This window comes from Antechinus flavipes, chromosome 3 (assembly GCF_016432865.1).
Source record: "Antechinus flavipes isolate AdamAnt ecotype Samford, QLD, Australia chromosome 3, AdamAnt_v2, whole genome shotgun sequence".
NCBI lineage: Eukaryota > Metazoa > Chordata > Mammalia > Dasyuromorphia > Dasyuridae > Antechinus > Antechinus flavipes.
This window is the reverse complement of record NC_067400.1, coordinates 627601245-627612287: the sequence shown is the minus strand read 5'-3', so window position 1 is coordinate 627612287 and position 11043 is coordinate 627601245. Positions and strand designations below refer to the sequence as shown.

General features: G+C 34.9%; 1 long non-coding RNA gene across 1 annotated transcript; it reads right to left on the bottom strand.

Annotated features, from left to right (window-relative positions):
* Positions 1 to 311: 311 nt before the first annotated feature.
* LOC127556685 (uncharacterized) lies at positions 312 to 9215 on the bottom strand. The gene is made up of 2 exons (XR_007952495.1): positions 7390 to 9215; positions 312 to 374 (listed from the first exon to the last, which is right to left on the bottom strand). It is a non-coding gene; the product is annotated as an uncharacterized LOC127556685 (long non-coding RNA).
* Positions 9216 to 11043: the final 1828 nt, after the last annotated feature.

Genomic DNA, 11043 nt, shown 5'->3' with positions numbered 1-11043 from the left:
GGAAAAAAATCGGAACAGAAACGAATGTCAATATAAAGTAATTATTAAATAAAAATTTAAAAAAATAAATTAATTAATTAAAAAAAAAAAAAGATGTCAATTGGGCATTCTGTCCTCCAGGCAAGTGGAGATGTGAGACTAGCAGTACCATGTTTCCCCGATAATAAGACATTGTCTTATTAATTTTTTTGGACAGAAAAACACCAGAGGGCTTATTTTCAGGGGAGGGCTTATTTTAATGAACTATTCTTTTCCTTTTGATGAGATCCCTGTTTCCATACTGGGGCATCTTCTGAGTTTTTCTTTCTTACCTCTTACTTCCTTGCTTGCTCTTAAGGTTTCCTTTCTCCTCATCCTTTTTTGTGTTCTTGAAGCTGCTTTGGCCCAAGGAGTACAAGAGAAAGGGAGTCAGAAAGGACTGGTTTACTGTTCTCCAATCCCAGTGTTAAACATCCTGTAAGTATTTATTACATTCTCTGTCGTAAGCCTCAAAAGCTTGAGCTACATTCAGGGAACAGGAAGTCCTTAGTTCTTTCCCAGGCTTTTCTTTTTACTAAGTAAGGGCATTTCCCCTGCTTGTACAGAGGAGAACTCAGGGTACAAAACACAATTCAGTTTGTGGATGAAACTCGGAGTCTAGAATCCTAGGTTTAGGATTGAGTTTTTTTGCATTAACAAAGTTTCTCTTTCCTAATTGACTTCCTTTTCATTAATCTGGGGTCCTTATCTGGGAACACTTTGTAGATTGGTTTGAGTAAAAGTCTATAATACAAAAATGAGTTTCAACAATTTTCTAATTAGCATATTGGATGGACTTTTCTCAATCCTTATTGATATCTATAAACTTTTGACATTGTAATTCTGTGTTTTTTCGATGTTTCATAATCTAAAATATCTTAATGTGTTTTTTTATTCGCAATTTTCCTTCTATAAACAACCATACACCCAGATTTCTCTCTCTTCCTTTATTCCCTTTCTCTTTCCCCATCTGTTTCTATCTTTTCCTCATTTTTTCTTTGCCTGAGTAAATAGTGGTGCTATGCCTAGATAACTTTTTAATATTTAAGTATTTGCGCTCTGCTCACTACAAAGAAAAATTCAAGAAATATAATCAAGTTGATCATGATTTGTTTTAATTTCTCAAAATTGTCTTCTAGAATAATGTTGGAAAACTGCTTCTTTCCTTCCTCTCTTTCTTCCTTCTTCCCTGTTTCTTTCTTTCCTCATTCTTTCTTCCTTTCTTTCTTCCCTCTTTCCTTTTTTGTTTCTTGCATCTTTCTCTGAGAACATTTCTTTCTTCCCTCCCTCCCTCCTGCTTTCTTTCCTTTCCTTCCTCCCACTTTCCTTCCTCTTTTCCTTCCTTCTTTTCCCTTCATCCTTCCCCATTTCTTTTCTTGCCTTCCTCCTTATCTGCTTCTCTACTTTCCTCCCTTCCTTCCCTCCCTCTTTAATCCCGCAATATCTCCATCCTTTACTCTCTCTTCCCTCCCTCCTTTTCCTCTCCTTTTTGTTCCTTCTTTCCTTCCTCCCTTTTTATATTTCTTACATCTGTCTCTTAAAACATTTCTACTTTAGTCAGTGAGAAACTTGTTTTCCTTGATTTAGTTCTAGGTATTGTCTTTTTCATACAGACAGGAGCTGGAATGCTGGGAAATGTCTTTCTCCTTTGTTGTTATACCATCTCTTTCTATAACGACAACAGGCTGCGGTCCATAGACTCCATTTTCTTCCACTTCTCTCTGGCCAACTCCATCGGGCTCATTTCCAACGGAGTCCCTCAGACAATGGTTGGTTTGGGGATGAAAATTTTCCTGGATCATGTTGGCTGTTTTTCCTCCACTGAGTGGCCCGTAATGTTTCTCTCACTATCACTTGCTTTCTGAGTGGGTTTCAGATTATCACCATCAGTCCCTTTACTTTTTCCATTTGGTCAAAACTCAAAGCTCAAGACTCAAATTACATTGCTCCCTTTTGCTTTTTTTGCTGGATCCTACACTTTCTAATAAATGTCTATATATTTGCAAATATTCAGAAGTTTACAGAAAGAAGTAACAACACGAGGTTATGGAGTATTGGATTCTGTTCACAGTTTGCTCCAGCATCATTCAAAGTCTCTGTATTTATAATTTTGTTCTCTATTCCTGATTTCCTTCGTGTGGGATTTATGGTCATAGCCAGTAGCTATCTGGTGCTTGTCCTGCAAAGACACCATCGACAAGTCCAGCATATTCACAGCTCCAGCCATTTGCCAAGAAGATCTCCTGAGACTAAAGCCACCTACACCATGTTAGTGTTGGTGAGCACCTATGTCTCCTTCTATTCAATCAATTCTGTTTTGTCATTTTATCTCTTTATTTTTGATAAATATTATGTGTGGTTGATTCCCACAGAAGCCCTCTTGGCAGCAAATTCCTCAGCCATCAGTCCATTTGTGCTTATCAGTTCTGATTCCCAACTTCTCCATCATTTCTACTACCTCTGGAAAAAGAAAAGATGCCAAGATTCTCCTTTTCCTGGTTGTTCCCTAGTTCAACATTCTATTTCTCCTCCTAAGAGGCGATATCATTAAAAAGACAAAGAGAGCAGGTCAGGACGCAGTAGGATAAGAGTCATATATCTTATAAATTAGAAGAAACACTAAATGTAAAAATCATTTTCATCATGAGGATCATTATGTCTAGAATTTTTTTGGATCCTTTAATAGTGAACTTTCGTATTTCACATCTTTCAGATTATTTTGAACTCTCCTTCTGGAAATGTATATTAAATATTCTCCTTCTCCTTTAGAAATTATTTTTGTCATAGAATTGAGAATGTTGAGAAAACCAATTTACACTGGTGTAGGGACAACTGAGAGATGGCCATCATTTTCTTCTACATATGAAATAAAATACATATTCTGTTTTACCTGTGATCTACAAAGATTGTAGAAAATATCTGGAGTAAAGAGAGGAAAATGTTTTTTGAACCTTGTCTCTCATCAGACTGGCATAAGAGATATATTATGTCACAAGTAGAGATAGTTTTCTCTGATTCCATATAATTTGTAATGTCTTAGAAGTTCTTGCTACAGTCTATTATAAAACAGATCTCAAAATAACTTAGTAGAAGCTCTCAATTTTCACTTCAAAACCAGATAACCTCATCTCAAACATTATGATTCTGATATTTTTAGTAATAGAGCTATAAGATAAGAATTAAATTACAAACTCATAATTCCCTTGAAATTTTAGAGAACTTAAGTTCTAAAATGTCCTTTTCTATCCTTATCTAAACTGTGGACTTGGTGAAAACTGTGCTAATAATAAATTAAAGGAAGGTTCTTTAAAAAAAAAAAAAGCTACGAGAATCTGAAATTGTAAAATAAGCCATTTTGCTTAAAGATTGAATATCTACCAAAAAATAGTTAAGAATGTCTAAATTATTATTGATTCCATTACAATTAACCTTCTGTGATGTAAGTTAGCAAATTTTACAATGATATTAAAATAATTCAAGTATTAGCTGAAAAATCAAAAGCCAAATATTTTAAAATACCAGCAAATGTAGAACTCTGAAATCTCTTAGTTTATATATAATCATTTAATCTTTTTTCCTAAAATTATTCACTTTTTCTTCCAATTATTTAGAAGTCTAAATTTTTTCATTAATTCCATTTTTTTCTTTTAAAACTCCAATTAATTCTAATTTTATTTTATTTTTAAAAGTTATTTTTTTCAAAACACATGTAAAGATAGTTTTCAGCCTTCCCCCTTGCAAATCCTTGGGTTCCAATGGTTTTTCTCCCTTCCTTCCTTGAACTTCTTCCCCAGAGGACAAGTACTCCAATATATGTTAAACATGTATAAGTCTTACATATACATTTCCACAATTATCATGTTGTACAAGTAAAATCTGACCAAAAGAAAGAGAGAAAGAGAGAGAGAGAGAAAGAGAGAACAAAATGCAATAAAGCAACAACCAATAAAAGTAAAAATATGATGTGATCCACACTCAGTCTCCTTTGGGTACAGATGGTTCTCTTCATCACAAGACCACTGGCAGTGATCTGAATCACCTGAATGAAAAGAGCCATGTCCATCAGAATTGTTCATGTTATAATACTATTGTTGCATTGTACAGTGTTTCCATGGTTCAAATGACTTCACTTAGCATCAGTTCATGTAAGTCTTTCCAAGCCTCTATGAAATCATTCTGTTGATCATTTCTTATAGAATAATAATATTCCATAACATTAATATACCAAAACTTATTCAGCCATTACCAGACTGATGGGCATCAACTCAGTTTCCAGTTCTTTGCCACTACAAAAAGGGCTGCTAGAAATATTTTTTTTTCAGGTTGGTAGTCCTTTGAACATAGCTCCCTATTGTTTAGAATGTTTGGACAATTTTTAAACTCTACTAACATTGTAAAAGTGTCTCAGTTTTCCCACATCCCCTCCAATATTCATCATTACCTTTTCCTGTCATCTTAGTCAATCTGGAAGATGTGCAGTTGTACCTCAGCAACTCCAATTAATTTTAATTTAATTCTTCTCTTTAAAGGGGATGAGACTTACAGAAAACATAGGTAACAACACTTCGTACACACACACGCATGCATTTATATATACGTATATATAAAATGAATTTAAATAAAAATCATAAATTGTATGACAATAGTAACAAAAAAAGAAAACAAACCTGGGATGGAATGAACAAGCAATTTGAGTAATTCCAAGTTATATAGCAGTTTACCTTAAAAAGCATTGCCTTAAAAAAGGACATGCTCTACAAATGTGTGTTGCTCTCAAATTAAATAATAAACCTAAGCAAAATTGACTTTTCTTTGAGTTAACATAAGATATTCCCTAACTTGCTCTCCTCTAAGAAACTCTTAGAATGTTCTCTTTTAACCTTGAACTAATTAATAGGTTTATATTTTGTTGCCACAAACTTTTGAATAGTTTCATTATTCTTACACCATTTTGAATATTTCCAAGGATGATATCTTCTGCATAATTATATAATTATGAAAAGGCAGATGACAAGAACAGGTTCTTATCTTCTTAGTTGTTTAGGATATAGATGTGGTAATAATCTCAGACTGAAAATGGTGAGAACTGGCAACTTCTATGCCTATGTTCTAAACCATTACAGAAGTGCTCAAATTTAGCAGCGACAAGATAAATCATAAGACAACTCAAACTGTCTTGGTGAGAGAGATTTGTTATGAAAAGGAGAATCAAGCCAAGTTGTTGAATTAAAGTTCAAAGTGACCTGAACTCTGCTTAATTCATCTCCAGAAAACTTTAAAATAATGGCTCAAAATGAATTCTCTAGTGACATAATTAACAAGAAGACTAACAAGTTGAAAAACTTATTTAACCCAAGATAACTTAGAAGGCTGGTGGGAAACATCTAAATCATTTGGGTCAAAGGGGAATGCCATCTAATGCAAATAAGTCAGAAGCCCCAAGTCAAGTGCCCCAGAAAACCAGGAGAAGCCAAACTATAAGACAGTTTAGAGAGCCTGTTCCTGACATAGCAGGCAATCAATCAGGTCACATTGCTTGATTGAATAGCAAGTGAGCAGTGGAATAAATCAGTTACACAAGACATACCTATAGTAACCCACTATGGTTTAACAAACCCAAAGATTCCAGTTTCTGGAATGAGAACCTATTATTGACAAAAGCAGCTCCCAAAAAATTCCTTAAAAATACTATTGGCAAAAAAGGGAAATACGCATATATAACACATGTATAAACACACATATATTTACTGAAAAAAGAACTTCTTAAAATAAATTAGTGAAATAGAAAAACATTATCCAACAATAAAATTAGATTTGGCAAAATGGAAAAAAATTATATATATATATATATATATATATATATATATATACATATATATATATATATATATATATATAACAAAACAACTCCTTTAGAAATATAACTGGCCATATTTTAAAAAATAGAGGTAAAAGAGCTAACTGAAGAAAATAATTAATTAAAAATAGAATTACACAAATGGAATTGAACTCTATGAGACATCAAGAATTAGTTTAAAAAAATGAAACAAAAAGAAGCAAATGTAAAATATCACACTGGAAATACACTGTAAAATAGATGCAGGAGAGACAAGATAAGAATTATCGCACTATTTGAAAGCCATGAACAAAAAAGGAACCTGCAGAAATCATTTCAAGAAATCAAGGACAGCCAATATGTCAGAGTAAAGGCAGGAACTCACTTAACATGAGTTAACCGCTCCAAGTTTCTTTAAATAACAACTCTAAAAAGTTTTAGAGCATCAGAACACCCCAAAAGACAGAGTAGAATATTTTCCAGCTGAAGGAAACTAGAAGTTCAGCAGACACCAGGATGGGAATTCAGTATGCAGTTCCAATGCAAGCTGTCCTAGCATGATCTCAGGCTGGAACCCAGATCCAGACTCGGCTAAACCCCTAAATCAACTCTTATACATGGTGCTTTTCTCCAGTCACTTTCCTCCCTCAGATGTCTAAAGAGAGTTTGAAACAACTTGCGTTCTTTCTTCTAGATTGAAGCAAACCACCCCCAAAAAACCAAAACAAAAAAAAAACAAAACAAAACAAAAAAACCCAGGATCTCTCTTTTCTCTTGTCTTTAGTACTAATCATCTCCTCCCTTCACATAGGCAGGGTTCATTGTGCAATCTCCATGATCTCATCTCTCATAAGTGATTTTTCAACAATCCATAACTGTTGTACCTGCCTTTAGAGCACCCTAGATGTTTCATTTGCACCTGTTGTGAAGAGCATTTTTCTAAACCCCACTCTCCTGAACTCACTTCTCTGATATTTTGGACTTTTTCTCTTTTTTCTAGATTTTGAGAATTCTGTCTTTCTGGTGAGAATGAAAATTGTTTTTTTTTTCACCCTCCATTCTCTGCTCTTTGTCTCCTCTTCTTTCTTCTTCTTTTCTCTTCCCTTTGTTCTTTCAGTTTGTCTCTTCTCCTGAGCTGCTCTGATTGATGTTTATTGCCTCTGGCTTTTCTTCTTTGAGCAACCTCTGAAACCTTTGTCTTTCTCCTGTTAATGCTCTCTTCTCATCTATTGTTTATCCTACCTTTTCAGACATTTAAAAGGGCCCAAAAGTGTCTGGGTAGTTTATTCATTTATTAATAAGGCCAGCAGGTTACTAGTAATAGGGTGGTTATTTGGTGAACAGACACGTTTATATAAGCTACAGAAGAGTTCATGGATCACGGACCATCAAATAGCAATCAAATCTAGTTAATTAATGTGATTGAAGGTGGATTATATTAAAATGAAGGGTTGGGTATCTTTTGATGGGAAAAGTATCTCTACATCATACTAACCATAGTTTTAGGCTATCAGTTCAAAAAATGTATACCTTACCCAAGCATGAGCAGAACAGTACAGGTTTCCCAAATTTAGATTAAATTCTTTATAAGGTTGGGTGTAGTCTGCCTGACATTGAGGAGAGTTACTGCAATCTCATAAGTACTTTCCTTGTGAAGAACTGAACTTTTAAAGGACTTTCGAAGAAAGTAGGAGAAATAACTCATTGGATTTGGGGAAGGATAGATTTAAAAGTCTTTACACAACAGCAGATGAGTATCCTATCAAACTTGGAATCAATACCTGTCCTTTTTTATATCCAAAATGCAAGTCCTTCTTTAGATGCCCCATTTGTTGCGTACCAGAAGTCACAACCTATTAAGAGTGAATATTCTCCCCATGTGAATGTGAATCTCTACCTGATTCCATCACAATTGCTTCCATGGCTTCTTCTTTATTTGAACATAGTTAAGCTCTTACTCTGTTTCCCTATTGGCTGAATAGTATCATCTCGGAAAATTCTAATTCTCTCATGTTTTCCTAAGTCTCCTCCTCTGATCTCATCAATACAACTACATCCTCAAGTGTAAGTATTCTCCACCTCTGCTTAGAAACATTTGCAAGTCTGATCCCCCCCCCATTACTTTTTCCCTTTTAATTTTTATTTCCTCATTCATATCCTAGCAATCTAATTTCCAATTCTTCTGTTTCAATTTCCTAATTTGTTTCATTTCTCTGTATTTCTCTAATTCAATTTTGATAACTCTGTGGAAACTAAATTACCATTCCCACCAAGAGCTCTGAATCACTTCACAATTTATTGGTTATTAATTTTCATTTCTCATAACTTCAGATCACAGTTAAATTCCCACCTTTGTCAAGAAGCCTTTGCTGATTGTGTTAATACCTATGTTTTCCCTCTATTTACTATATATAATATAATATATATATATATTATACATATATGTTATGCCTTACTATTTCAATATCTAATTTCTCCTTTTATAAGTTGTTTTCATATTTTTACCTCAGTAGACTGTGAGCTTCTTAAAAAACAGTTACTACTTTTTAGTTTTCTTTTTTTCTCTTAAAATTTAGTATTAAGCCTATCCTATAGTGATACTGCCATCTTCTGGTACTTATAATTTTTTTTAAAGCAAAAGTTTTAAGAATGATTTTAGCATAAAATCCTTTATGTCTTCATTTGTGTGCTTTTTTAAATATAGTTTAGAATTTTTTAAATGACTAGGTGTCATACAAATTTTTTTCCAGTATATTTATGGAGCTGCTAATAGTTGCTAACAATTGGACAGAGGGAGGAACTCCCTGTCCTAAGAAAGGTCTCCATCTCTCCTGTCTCCATCCTTGCACTTTTCTCCACTCTCGTGCCACAAAGAGAGGGACATCAGACATTGGTAGGTCCTAGTAAAAAGAAGTTACTTCTCATTTGACAACTTATTGCCTTGCCTATGTACTGGAAAGTTCCTGTGTACCAAGGTTGTTTTAGGCAATGAGGGAATTCCCCCCAGTCATAAACAGCAAAAGTGGAATCATCTATCAATCTTTGTTGAGCTTTGTCTCTTCTAGGCTCCAGGACATCAACTTCCAAACTCTTGTTCAACCTGAATACCAACTCCTACCTGATTCTGAATCTCAGAAGGCCCTGCATACCGCTGCCATCATCTTCAAGTCACACATTTCCCCTCTGCAGTCTGGACTCTGCTAGGCAGGGCCTTCTCTACTCCCTTTATCAGCCTGAAGTAACTCCAGAAGATGACAACTAACTCCAGATGCAAAAGAGGCTCTTGAAGGCAGTAGAGATGGCACTTATTCAAACTATTATTAGAAGAGACTTCGAAAACCCAACTGCAGTTATTCATCAAAAAAACAAGGGATTCTGGAATGGTTTCCTTCCCAGGCTCAGCCTGAACATCATTTAGTCATTTATCCTATGTTGGCAGTAAATATGACTAAAAGGCCATAAGGAGAGTCCTACAACTTTCAGGGTTTATACCTCATATTCTATATATTCCATATACTCAAACCCAAACTGATTCCTTTTTGCAAGCATTCCCTGAATGGCAATGCTTGCTGACTTATGCTCTAAATCTCCATCATGAATCACCTTTGTGTCTCACATACATACATCTTGGCCATGGACTTTGGAAACTAAACCTTCTCAGAAGTCACTTTCAGGTCTTACCATATTCACAGATGCCAACAAAAATAATAAATGTTTTGTTTATTCTATGGAGTTAGCAATAAAAAGGTTTATTATATCCCATTTACTTTACACAGCAAAATGAACCATATGTGTTCATTCTTGCTCTGCAATTTTACCCTTATGATTGCAATCTAGTCACGGATTCAGCTTATGCTGCTGGTGTTTTGTCACTCATCTCCTCATTGACAATCTGGTGATATTTGCCCAGATTTTGACTGCCAGGAACAGAATCCATGAATATTCTGGACTGCAGTAGTTAAAACTGAATGCACTATACTCTCTATCTATATAAGTGGCATACCATTAGAAGGGTTGGTAGACACAGGCACAGATCATACAGTCATTAGGGGTGCCAAGTGGTCCAGTCACTAGCCAAAGATTAAGGTAGACTACATGTCTGGCGTAGGAGGATCAATAGCAGCTGAAGTGAGTGCTACCCTTTGAGATGGACATTTGAAGGTGAAACAGGAGTTGAAAAGATCCCCATCAATCTGTGGCTAAAAGACATCTTACAACAGTTAGGATTACAAATGAGGACTTAGGCTTTTTAGGCAGAGCTGCTGTTCCTGCACTCTCACCTGCTCCCATTCAATGGAAAAGTGATACACCAGTGTGGATAGAACAGTGGCCCTTAGCTAGCCATAAAATTCAGACCTTATTAAACAATAGTACAGGAGCAACTGGATCGAGGACACTCACAACCTTCTCTAAGTCCTTGGAATTCTCCTGTATTTTGTTGTAAGAAAGAAACCATAGATTGTTTTGGGAAACTGGGAAATGTGTAGCTAATATTCCAGGCACTAATAAAGGTAGACAATGTGTGAACAATGCCCCAAGAGTACCAGTAGCATCAGAGGCTTGAAATAAGTCTCTAAAATTAGGCATTGATCCATAATTAACACCATACACCAAGATAAGGTGAAAATGGATTCATGAACTAGGCATAAAGAATGAGGTTATAAATAAATTGCAAGAGCATAGGAGAGTTTACCTCTCAGACCTGTGGAAGAGGAAGGAATTTATGAACAAAGAACTAGAGATAATTATTAATCACAAAACAGAAAATTGTGATTATATGAAATTGAAAAATTTTCGTACAAACAAAATTAATGCAGACAAGATTAGAAAGGAAGCAATAAACTGGGAAAACATTTTTACAGTCCAAGGTTCTGATAAAGGCCTCATTTCCAAAATATATAGAGAATTGACTCTGATTTGTAAGAAATCAAGCCATTCTCCAATTGATAAATGGTCAAAGGATATGAACAGACAATTCTCAGACAAAGAAATGGAAACTGTTCCTAGCCATATGAAAATATGCTCCAAGTCATTGTTAATCAGAGAAAGGCAAATTAAGACAACTCTGAGATACCACTACAAACTTTCTCTCCACTGTGGATTTTCTCACTTTCCAAGTTACCAGGACCATCTGGTCAAATTGGCTAAGATAACAGGAAAAAATGATGAGGAATGTTGAAGGGGATGTG